Below are 13,155 nucleotides of genomic sequence, written 5' to 3'. Positions count from 1 at the left end.
AGTGCAAAACCCTTCCATGCAGATTACAGAAATTCACTCGCTTCAAATGCTGATTGAGTTATGAGCATGAAGCCCTGTGTGCAGCACAAATGCAGCACAGATGAGGGAAAACGTACAAACTGCTTTAGACACCACTGAGTCCTCCCATTCTCTAACATCTTTCTTTTGCTATAGTTGTACACACATAGAACATACAGCTTTGTATTTTGCTTTATTCACTTAAAAACATTTCCTTAAATTACTGGAAATTCTTAATAAATGTATTTTTTTACATGAGTGTGCAGTACTAGGATTCAAACTTGAACTTTGAATAAGACTACCTCCTTCTGTGGGATATGGACTACTGCATAGTAAGCTTGCTTCACCCATCCCCTCTGGGGGTTAAACACATCTCCTGTATGTGTGAGTCCAGTAATGAGCCCATATTCTAGGTCTGTTGTTCATTCACCTCAGGAAAGGAAACTTTGAGCTTTTGAAAATGTCTGTATTTTATTTGTTTGTTTGTTTTTTTGAGACAGGGTTTCTCTGTGGCTTTGGAGCCTGTCCTGGAACTAGCTCTGCAGACCAGGCTGGCCTCGAACTCACAGAGATCCGCCTGCCTCTGCCTCCCGAGTGCTGGGATTAAAGGCGTGCGCCACCATCACCCGGCAAATGTCTGTATTTTAAAATATTTTTAAACATTTGTGTCTTAAGTTTTTGCAGAGTTCTTGATTATAGTCTTAATTTTTTTTTTAATTTGGATGGGAGAGGAAAAAATGTCAATGATTTAAGAGTAAAATATATGACTTTCTACTTGCTAAACACTTTTAATTCATAGTATATTCTCCTACATATATTCTAGTCTCCAAAACACCTTTGTCTTTTCCTCTGGATTTCTGGTGAGTCTTTTTATGGAAGAACACCTCTGGGTTCCTACTCCTTTTGAGCAACTGGACAGCCACACTCACACCAGTGCCCAACTCCTTCATTTTAACTCTATAGTGCACTTTGATACCTCAGAGAGCTGGAAAATTAGCTGGCTTTGATTTTTACTTAAAGTCATCTTCCTTTTATCTACTTATAGTCTCTCAGACAAAATTAAGAGCTATACTAATTTCTCAAATGCATTTTCAATGAAAATTATGATAAACTTAAAAATCAACAGGAAGAACAGATTATTATAATAGCTGAGTTTCCCATCCAGGAATATCCTGTGCCTCTCTACCACAGAACTGAATACAGTTATTGTTTAACTACAACTCATATATTTTTTATCATTAAATTATTATATTTTCGAAACAATTATTATGATCATAAAGGAGAATTACTGATTTTTAAATTATTTTATATGCAGTTACTCTATAATCTAATAATGTCTTGGTTGACTCTTGGTGTTCCTAGAAGTACAATTATACCCAAAACGGAAATTTCCAGTTTCTTTCTCAGTATTCATCCCTCTTCTAAGTCATGTCTTAATGTACTGAAGCAAACCAACAACTACAATTTAGAAGCCAAATAAAATGACAACTATAAAATAAGAGCAAAGATAATCCGACAGTCTGTTAAGTACATTTTATGACTACCAAGTAAGAATTATCCTAAGAATGTAAAAAATGGCCTTGAATGGCTACAACAAACTATTATCTGTGCTTGTGTATTCTGACAGGTAAACATAATCACACACAATTTTATTATTTCGATACACTTTTACATTGTCAGTGTAACTATACACATCTATATGGAGCGTGTAGTTGTCACTTACCATGTGCTGAGAACAGCTGAATACTAACTCTACCTAATGTAGGACGAAGCTGTCCAAGGTCAGTGATCACCAAGGACACCAACCCACATACTCATCTTTCTTCAGGCTAAACTGTGAAAGCACTTTCGAAAAATCTTTACTCCTTGACTTCAAGAACTACAGTTATCTTATAGCATCTTGTGTTGTGACCACTCAACTGTCACTCTGCTTCTCGCCTCTATTCTTTTCTAAGACTGTGGATTTGCTAAATGAAATGGTTTTAACCATACAGGGCAGAAATTTATAAAACACCAAGTGAGAACCTGCCAGCCTCTATACCTCACTCTCCTTTCCTCATGTGATACTTACTAATGCTCTTCATGTAAGGAACCAATTATCGTCCATCAGAGTTGGGAAAGGAAGTATACCTTTGCCTCCATGTTCTGGTTTTATAGCTGGCCAGGGCTCTGCTACCTGGCCAAGGAAGACTCTTAATGGGGTCAAGTGTATGTTTGTTTTTAATGCAGAAAAATGGGACCTGTTACATTTCTAGAATACAACCAGAAGACTATGTTACTTGTTAACTGTATGACACCAGTCAAACCTAAGAACATCTTACTGAATGGTGTTGTGTAACAGTTTCCTCTGAGACTTAAACATTCCATCCTGCAGGGAAGCTCCTTAAACAGAATGGAAAAATCACTCAAAATAGCCTCAGGAAGTCCCTGAAACTGACCAGATTCACCAATCTCAGATTCACCCTCTCAGAGTAAACAATAAAAGCTGAGCTGTGAAGAGTGAGTTCAGATCAGCTGCCTGGAAGGGATTTAATCCTGAGTTACTTGGAAAGGACACTCTCCAATCCATTGAACAGCCTGCAAGTTAGGTAGTGTGCCCTAGGTTCCCAGTTTTTGTGAGCTGTCACCTGTGCTGGGTAGGCCTTGGTGATGCAGCTGTCTTTGAGTCATTCTTGCTCCTGTAAGTAACTCCTCACCCATATTCCTGTAAGTAACTCCAATAAAACTCATTGGTTCACCAAGTTTGACTTTGGAGGTATCTATACTTTAGTCTGTCACTGAAACTCAATCTGGGCAAGTAGATATATGTGTTGTGCCCCCCCCCCAAAATTCTGTCACACAACAAATGGCTACTGATTGAGAGAGACATTTCCAGAGGTGCTAAAGCTTCCAGAAATCAGCTTTGTGTGTGTGGGGGGGGGGGGGGGGGAGCAGGTGCTCAGCATTTTCCTCCTCACAACTCTATTTCGTAAATATTTTTATTTATGGCTGCCTTTTGTTTTGTGGCTATAAAAATTCACACTGCCACCTCCACGGCAGAATACATCATTCTAGACAACCTAAATCTGTGTTCCCAAGACACAGTCGCTCATATTTGTCATATTCAAACAGGGCTTTTTACCCTTGAACAATCTCTTAAATCAGCCACAAAAAAGTACAGTGCTAATGACTTTTGTAGTAACTAGGTTTTATACTTAATTAGGATATACCTGTATGTTTGAGTAACCATGTGTGCACATGCACAGATTGCTATAGTCACATCAGCAAGCTACCTGGGAACAAATAAAACTATTCAACCAACCCAAGTGGCAGTTCCTCTTCCAGATTCATAGGATTAATCAAGACAATACTAAAGGCAAGTAACATGAGTAACAAAGTCACACTCAATACCATGAGATTTTCATACTTAGTCACTGACACAAACCATAGGGGCAGCAAATTCACAGTGCAATCTTACCTCCACTTTGAAGCAGAGCTCAACAGTGGATGTGATTGCCATATTTAAATTATCATTTCATCACCATTTCACAAATGTGATGAAACTCCAGTGTGCTCACTGGGTGTGGAATTGCAGTTTACACGTGTACTGAAGTGCTACTGTGAAGACTGAGGGAAACAACGTGTAGTGATTCTATCCTATGTTCATTCCTGACATTCACAATATTCAAGTTCATATATGAAGGAATTCAAAATTACTCAGGGAGGGTCTGGGGAGATGGCTTAGGTGAAGTGCTTGCTGTGCAAGCATGAGGACCTAAGTTTGATCCCTAAAACCCACATTTAAAAAGCCATCAGAACGGTGACACACTAGCAAGCCCAGCACAGGGAAGATGGAGAGAAGGATCCCTGGGGTTCAGTGGCCCAAAGATTAGTCTAGCCAAATCTGTGAGCTCTAGGCCCAATGAGAGATTTTATCTCAAAAAAATAAGGTGGAGCCACATATGCTGGCTCATGTCTATAATCATATCACTCATGAGGCACAGGCAGATCCCTGAGAATCCCAAGCTAGCCAGAGCTACATAGCTAGACCATCACAAAAAGAAAGAGTTAGAGCATGGCTGAGGAAAGCACGTGACACTGACTCACAGCCTCTAGACATGTACGTGTACATACTCACACATTCACTCCCTTGCTCTCTCTCTAGATATATTTAGAAAACTGAGGGAATTATCTCTCACAGCATTTCAGCTAAAAAAAAAAATCAGTCTATGTATACATATATATAGGGATGGCCTTGAACTCCTGATCTTCCTGTCTCAGCCTCCCAGATGCTTCAACTACAAAAGCGTATTACTTTACCAGTCCAAGATAGTAACGTTAATTCCTATATTAGTCATAATAGCACAGAAGGAAACAAGCTTTGAGTTAGTGCTGGGGCAGTCCCCAGTCACACTGTCTGCACATGCACAGCAATCTCTGAATTCTACGGCTTTAAAAACAGTAAAAATATCCAAACAAGTATCAATTGACATCAGTCTTTAGATTAAGTGACAATGAAAAATTCAGTAATTATGACAAATTATTGATGTAAAATAGTAATAACATATTCAATTTTTAAAAAACATGTAGATTTGGGTTAGCAAATGGCTTAGTGGATAAAGATAATGCCACCAAGCCAGACAACATGAGTGTGATCCCTGACACCCACATGGTGAAGAGGAGAAACGGTTGCTGCAAGTTGTCCTCTGATCTCCATTTGTATGATACATGGCATGAGCTCCTTACCCCTCCTTAAAATAACTAAGTGTGTAATAAACAATCCTAAAGCACACAGATTTTCCTGGTTTCTAAGAGCTATGCCACTATGAGATCACACCCTGAATAGTGACTGCCTGTGCATCTCATCAAGAGCAGTAAGGCCCACACTGCTCAAAGTGAGCTAAGAAAACAGAAACATCTGTTTTCTAGAAATCTGTTTTCTAGAACTTAAATCTGAGCACCCACAACAGCACTAAACCCGGGGAGATGACGTGACAGAAATCCGTGACACAGCTGTTTCAGAGATTAAAGGGAAAAAGAGATTAGACACATGGATATAAACCACATGGCTGCCTTCCTTACTTTCACATAATGGAGTCAAAACCCTCCATATGCAAGACCCAGTATTTAATAAAGACCCTCATCCAGTGAGGATCGCATCCAGGCCTGTCACATGTGCCCACAGGACATGACTATGACCTTCAGTACATGAAGATGGGAAAGGTACACCCACATTTCAACAGAGAGCTACTCAAGGTGTTACTGGGGTTGCTGAGAGACACCCTGGCTCAGGAAGCAGAGACAAAGATGAGAGAACCCTAAGCCCATTTTCCTTGATACTTGCTGTCCACTCATTTTCCACTCCTCTCAAATGTTAAAATGTTACTGTTTTAATGGGAAGAAATTAAGCAGTAAAGAACTCTAAGCCTGTTAGATGGTAGTACTCACTAGCTACCCAGAGCCAGGACCCCACACAGCATTCTCAGAATAGAATGTCCCACTGCACAACGTCACAGCTCCAAAATAAGTGAATGACTACAATGTAGTCCTTACTCTCAAGGTGCCCAGGGGCTGTTACTGAACACCCAGTGTGTACTGGGCGTTCCTAAATGCTTTCCTGCTTTATTGATACTGGCAGTCATGACCACCTTCTTTTTCAAATGAGAAAACATGTATCACTCAGAGAATATGTAACTGAGACAGACTAAATTATTTCCCCCGTGTCTCTACTCTGGTTTTAGAGTACATGCTCCTAACCAGGTAGTCCAACACACTGGCTATCCTCTTAATTTCTAAGGCTGTCCTGACTTCCATGTTCCTCAGTGTTGCTGGATTACTCACCCTAATCTTTACTGGGAAAATTTATCTGCATGAGTACACTAACCTGTGATTTGGTATGCTCTCCTCAATAAAGACGACCACAGAGTACATCTAACAGTGCTTTAGAAGCAGTTATAGACAGGTGGTAAGATGGCTCAGTGGACAAAGGCATCTGCCATGCAAACCTGCAACCTGATTTTAATCTCTGGGACCCATACAAAGGTAGAGAAAGAGAACCAACTCCACCCAGTTGTCCTCTGACCCCACGTGTAACCTAGCATGCACATCCACACACATAAACACAATAATAAATTTTCAAATTTTAATTAAACAATTTGGTAGACCTGGGAGTCTTACAACACTAAGGAACTGAAAGCTCATCACTCCATGGAAAAACAGCTGCTTTGCTTCTTCCTACCATTCCCGCTTATCTGGGCAAACCAGATACTGCTTTGAAAAAGTCACGTTCAACTTGAACAGCTAGCATATAGTCAGGAAAAGCAACACAAAATACCCCTTTCACATATGCTTTAGACACTGCCTCTGAGGGCATCACCTGCCAACCACAAGAGCTGTTAAACTTTCAGGAAAATTCACGAGGACACACTATTGATGTGACCCTTCCATTTCAGGTAAGACTACTTAAGTGATGACTGATTTCAGTATTTTTCCCATTGATGTACCTTATACTTGATGCTGTGTTTCATAAACCTGGATTCTCAGAACAGTGGCAAATTTGGTTTAAAATAATAATAATAATAATAATAATAATAATAATAAAATAAAAAAAACCCAAAATTTTGAAGCTGCTAACCGATTGCGTAAGGGGAAAAAGACTACTTCAATCTCAGGCTAAAAGAAGTGTGTGCAGTGTGAGATGCTGCAGTCCTTCAAGTCTAGACCTGCACCAAGTCCATCATGAAAATCACCAGGAAAGCAAAAGCTCTCAAAGAAAAATAAGCCACAAAATCGGCTTAGCATGCTGGAAAACAAGTACACACGCAAAACAAGCCTAAATACCCACTACCTGAGGGGGTCACTGACGAACACCACCACCAAGTAGAAAGTGACCTTGGTGTTTCCAGAGAGGCCAACAGCAGCTCAACATGCCCGATGGAGAACAGTGGCTGGTGCCATCTTTCCGTGTGCTTCTCAGCACAACTGGGGACAGGCCTAGAAAAGCTTTCTGTGCACCGCCTGGGTGCTAGGGAACATATTTTCCTAGAAGTCTTTAACAGTGAGATGATGCTCAGTGGCTATTAAGAGTGCTGTGACTGGTGTGCTGGCCTCCTGTGTTGGCCGCTGGCATACACCGGTGACCTACTCTCAATGCCAGTGTGTGAAATGACCACACCTGCCATGAGCTTGAATCCCAAAGTCACCGATGGAGGAGGGAGGTTCTCCCCCCAATGGAAGCCACAGAATTTCACACAAAAGCTTTCAAATATGTGCAAACTTACAAACATACTTTTATTTTTTTATTTCTGAAAATAAAGGAACTGAGAACTATAGTCCTTCCAAAGGGTGGCTTTATTCAGCCTGAAATCAGAAACAGTATGTGAATTGCAGAGAACTCCAGGCATTTTCCAGGTAAGGAATAAGCACTCTGAAAGGCCACGATCTCAGGGCATGTAGCTAAGCTCCGAGCTGAATGCAGAGCTCCAGCACCTGGCAATCCAACCCAGCATTCTCGTCTCCCAGCACAGCTCTCCCTGAACTAGCAACCCTTGCTAAAAATTTCCCAAGACAGGAATAGAAATATGAAATTCATCAACAACTTATAAAAGTGTCCCTTTCTAAAACTGTACATGCATGTCTGCATGTGGGAATGGGCACACGAATACAATGCTTTCAGAGGCCGGGGTACCGGATCTCCTGGAACTGCAGTCAGAGGCACTGTGAGCCTCGTGCCATGAATGCTAGTAAGTAAGCAAAGTAGGGTTCCCCCAGAAGGCAGCAGGAAGCATTCTTAACCACTGCCATCTCTCCAGCCCAAAAGTGTTTCTTACGTACTTCACATAAAGATGACCTATATACAAGTGTATAGCTACTAATTGATAGAAATATAAAGAAAAGTATCCTGATTTCCAAATGAGTCTAATTTTAAAAATCACTATTTTTTTTTTGAGAGGTCCACTAGCTTCTGTGTCAGGAACTTAGAATGAATGAATGCACACACGGTTTCCCCTCAGTCTACATAGTGCTGACATTACCACCTGATGTTTCCAAGGAACACTTCTGTCGGTCTTACAAGCACCCTCAAATAGAGTCAGCATCACAACATGATGAGTCTACCATGGTACAAACTTTCACCAAACACACTGACTTCTCCAGCTTCTCTTAAACAAACAGTAAGAACCTAAAATGTACCTCCTGTGTGCAGTCCCTTAGTTCTTAAAGAGTTTTAAAGACTAACATATTTAAGCCTAGTGTGGCAGCTTATGCCTATCATCCCAGCACTATGGAAGCTGAGAGCAAGCTGAAGGATGTCCTGGGTCTACATACTGAGTACCACGTTACTGTGAACTACACAACAAGCTTTAAACAATCGGTTTAACTAAGACAAAACACTTTATTTCAGATGGCAATGTGGATTTTGACAGAAAGACTTCTCTGTTATAAATCCAATTATATGCTAAAAGTTACTGGAAATTAACTGCTTATAAATGAGTATAATTTGGAAAAAGTGTTGTACTAACTACCAAAATCAAGTACTTTATTTCCAGGCCAAATAGAAAAAACATTCTTGTATTAGATATAAATTTAAAATAATTATCATGTGTATATTATTTCCTAAATGGTTTATGCCAGAGCTTGGGGAATCACTTAAATTTTCTCCTTAATACATTAATTATTCAGCAGGCAACACAATGCAGCTCATACTGCCCTGAAGCAGGCAGAGTCCTGAGTCTGTGTCCCCAAAGACACAGAGCAGCAGTGAGGGGTCAGGCACTGGCATCAGAGCTCTTGTGCACACAAGGCCTGGAGCCCACAGAGGATCTGGCCTGAGCTGGAGTTCCAGGGTTGCTGGGAACTGAACTCCTCTGGAGGAGCAGTACAGGCTCTCAACTGCTGAGGCATCCCTCCAGCCCAAGGTCAGCACTCTAGAACAAGCAGAAACTGCTTCCTTAGAGGGAAGGCAGCTTTGCTGTACGCCATCTCTTTCATCGCTGACTTAAAACCTCATCACTGCAGCATTTTAAGATCAGCTCCCAAAATGAAGAGGTGCAGAGGAAGAGTGAATACCCCACAGTTCCTTAACCAGGGCCAACTCGTTCTGACATGAACCTCGAGTACAGTCTACCTACCACAGAGCCTTCATGAAGACAGTAATCCTAGGCTTCATGGTGGAGCCTCAGACTTCACTATAGTGCTGTCTTGTATTTATCTGTTTTATCAAATCCTTCAGTTTCTCCTAAGCATCACTCTCATTTTTCAACTTCAGTGGGCTTTCTCCACTACTTCCTGTCTGTACAATGGGAACATGCTTAGTGCCTTGCTTCTAGAATTAGCCCTGAGATAATTTTCCTGTGTTTCCTTTATAACTTAGAAATTACTCAATAATAGCCCCCAAACTTTAAGGATTTATAAAGAAATTTCACCAAATTTGTTAAGACTTTCCCTTTAAAGTCATTGTTAATTTTAATTTGCTCCCTTTCTGTGAACATTAAATCTGATTTTTCTTAACTTGGGAGCCCTGGAAGTCCACCCTTCCTTCACACATGCACTAGTACCTGCACTTCTTATCTAGGCACGGTGGTTTCCATTCAACCTGACCAAAGTCTGGGTGCCTGGAAACTGAACAGGATTCTAAAAAAAGGAAACCAAAAAGTCACAACGGTTTTGGAGCCTAGTCCCTAACACCTGCAGCACCAGCAGCTGAAAAGCGGGAAACGACTTCACCTGATTAGAGGAGACCCTTCCTCTCTAATGGAAATGAACACTTTGGACTAGGTCAGTCAAGAACACTCCTAGATCTGAGCTGAATTCAACTCTCTCTACTGAGTAGTCACAACCCCATTACACAGATTAGGACATCTGTGCAAAGCAGCAAGCACTCACCGGAGCATAGGTTCTGAACACCATCAGATTTCAAGGCTACCTTTGCTGCTCTGAATTTTAAGGCTAGATCATCGAGTACCACACAGAACATGCAACAGTCTTTATGAGACAGGAAGACCAAGACTGAAAAGCTCAAGACTTCCGCAGAAACACAACATATTTAGGGGGAAAGGAATATCTGAATGCATTCCAGTCTCCTGGTTTCCAGTCCACCGGGTCTAGTAATGGTCTGTATGCTGCTGGGGTGCATGTGTCTTTTGGAATGGATTGCCACTTGATGTAATTTGTAACATCTCAAATGTCTCCAAATCAAATCCATGTGAGCAGTAGTTTCAAGGATGCATACTTTTAGTGGGGAAAAAAGTTAAAAACTTAATTGATACTTAGGAATTATCACCACTGTAAAGGAGCATCAGCAAAGTGCTTGTTCAGTCAATTGCCTATAACGTGTAACTGTAACTGACTAAAAGGCACAACTGTGTATGTGACAGACCAAGTCCCAGTCCTCCTGGAATTCACATCCTGGTGGAGGACACAGACAAACAGATGACAATGCAGTGAGGAAATTTGGTTACCGTGGGGGGACACGATGCCATGGGAACAGGAAGCAGGGACACCTAACCCAGACTGCACTTTTCAAAGGGGGCAATGTGAAACATTAGAGGAACCAGAGAGTCAGGGAAGCAAAACTGAGTACTAGTGTTGCAGGAAGTAGGAGCAGCATTTACAGAGGAGAGCAAGCAAAGGTCAGAGAGCTTGCACTATGGGAGAAACAAGGACCAAGTCAGACAGGCCCGAGACAGGGCTTCACAATCCCGTCCATCAGAATACCATGAACTTAAAACAGATAAACAAAACAGGTCTGGCTCCATGTCAGACAAAGCACAACAGAATCTAACACAACTTTAAATGCTACCTAGATTTTGCTGCCAGGACTGAAAAACATTGTTGCCAGCTTTAAAGGAGCAGGCAAGGGAGTGGGTTCTGATGATCCACCTCTGTGCAGGCCATAAACTGCACAGCAAGACACCAGCTCAGTAACAGTGGTGGCAACTGCAAGCCTTCCCTTAAACAAATAAACCAAAATCAAGCAAACAAAAACCTGCAAGCAAACATGCTTAACATATTTACTACTGCAAATTTAAAAAAGAAAAGATGATCTTAATTAAACCTCTTTGGGCCCTGTTTCCCAGTTCTATTAAATGAGCAATGACCCGGAGAAGATTAGAGTCTAGTCTGGGTGAAAGAAGTCAGAAAATGGTTGTTTGGCCAATGAATCTGTGTCTCTTGCCACCTATTTGGCCTCAGATTAAAGTATCATTTCCTAGGGAGACTGATGTTGCTCGGCCTAAATAGGACAGGTAAAATAACTTAAGAGAAACCAGACCTTCTAAAAACCCTACTTGACTATACCTTACAGGATGAGCTAAGAATGATACTCTGAGATTTCTCAAGTTGGATCTTAAGTATTTTTGTGCAAGGGAAATCTTTCATGATGCTTCATAAACACTTCATTTAAAGATTTCCCCACTTTGGAATTCGAGACACAGAACAGTAAAATAGAGAGAACTGATCCTTTTAATGCCACTCAAGCTGCTAAAGAGATCAAATAGGATTAAGTTCGCTCTCTTCAAATAAACAGACCAACAGAGCAAATGCTCTGTACATGACTGCAACTGTTTAAAATCTCCGTTTGGTGAAGCAAACAGTAAGCTGCCTTTAAAAAGTTATCATCGCCTACTGTGTATGAGTATTCTCTTTCTAAATTTAGACGGTTTTAGAAGGCAGTACTGACTGGGGATAGAGGACCTTATGGCAGGAAGGAAGCTAGGCCTCTAGGGCCCGCAGGTGCTGTTACCAGTCTTCCACAGAAAGCGCCCTCCTGAGAATACACTCACAACTTCACGGCTTCCCTTAGCTATCTAATGACACTTCTTTAATACTACATCCAATTTGCCTAAAATTTTTAAAATCTTAGATAAAGACAGGGTTTTACGTTTATTTGCGTGTTCATTGTTAACTCCTTCCACTTGAACAGGCTTGCTTTATGCTCGGTTATCAATAAAACCGCAACATTTGTTACTTTATTTCTCTCCTGGTGATTACTATTCTGATGTGCTACCATTTGTTTCAATCACTCGTTCTGTGATTTTTTTTTTTTTAAGTGGGAAAGCGCTATTTTGAAAAACGTACAGTTAAAATAAAAGGTTTGGGTACTTACATATTTGTTACTGCCTCCTTTAAAAAGTCCCAAAACACGACATGAAAAACTGAAATCAACAAAATACCTCAAACTCAAAAAAAAAGCCACACATCAACACCAACCGTACCCTTCAGATAATTTCGACTGATGACACTGCAGAACAGTTAATCTGATAATTAAAAATTTCCAGAACACGTGATGTTTAGACCGTGATCTACGCTGTCAACCAGAACCCAACGCTTTAGTTTAAAACAAAAATACCTTACAACTTGAATAGAGAGAGACACGTTAACAAATTCTTGAACCGCCATTGCAAAGGGAGCTCGCTAATCAAAACATCGTGTTTGATTCATCCAAATTAATTCAGCAACACAGTATCTTTTATTTTTATTTTTTTGGCCCAGGACTTTTTATCCAATGCATCATCAAACGTACAGATTCCACAGCACAAGATGTCAACAAATACCAAGAGAGGCTAGCCTCCGATGTGGTCCAAAGTGGTTCAAAAGTTGCAGTGGCAACGACCAGACCTGAGCTACCTGGGCTCCTCCCAAGCCGGTTTCCCCAGGGTCCTGGGAGCCCACGCCCCGCGTGTGCACAAAGGCGCAGTGGAGGCACGAGCTTCGGGCTGCAGTCGACTCGGTTCCCCATAGACGCAGACTGCACAAGCCCTCGGCTCGTCCTCCGTATCTACCCACGTACGGCGGGGACTGACACCGTCCGGGAGCGGCGGCCGAGGCCGTCCGGTCCCCGGAGCGCAGGGGAGGTACAGGGAAGAAGAGGCGCGCCCGCGAGCCGACACCCCGATCCGGGAGGAAAGGCCCGGCAGGAGTACTGGCGGCGCGGCTAGGCGACACCCGAGTCCGGGGCGTGCGGCCCTTGCGTGCCCTTCCTGGCCGCCCTGCCACCGCGCCAAGGAGGAGGACCGGGCGGCGGCCAGCTACGGCGAGAAGGGCCGGGAGCCCGCCCGCCCGGAGCCCGCCCTCCCCGCCATCTACTTACGCTCCGGCTCCTCCAGGCTGCACGGCTCCCGCCGCATCGGGTCCCGGCCCCGCGGGCGGCGGCGGCGGCGG

General features: G+C 42.2%; 1 protein-coding gene across 2 annotated transcripts in view; it reads right to left on the bottom strand.

Moving 5' to 3' along the window:
- The window catches only part of Pik3ca (phosphatidylinositol-4,5-bisphosphate 3-kinase catalytic subunit alpha), a 76,998-nt gene extending 63,843 nt beyond the window's left edge, over positions 1-13,155 (bottom strand). The window contains exon 1 of one of the 2 annotated variants that reach the window (XM_013347470.2): positions 13,085-13,155. The gene's annotated coding sequence lies outside the window, so the exon portion shown is untranslated. The remainder of the gene's footprint in view (positions 1-13,084) is intronic. The other variant, XM_026782085.1, reaches the window with a different exon arrangement.

Source organism: Microtus ochrogaster, chromosome 1, assembly GCF_000317375.1.
Source record: "Microtus ochrogaster isolate Prairie Vole_2 chromosome 1, MicOch1.0, whole genome shotgun sequence".
NCBI lineage: Eukaryota > Metazoa > Chordata > Mammalia > Rodentia > Cricetidae > Microtus > Microtus ochrogaster.
This window is presented reverse-complemented; position numbering and strand designations above follow the sequence as displayed.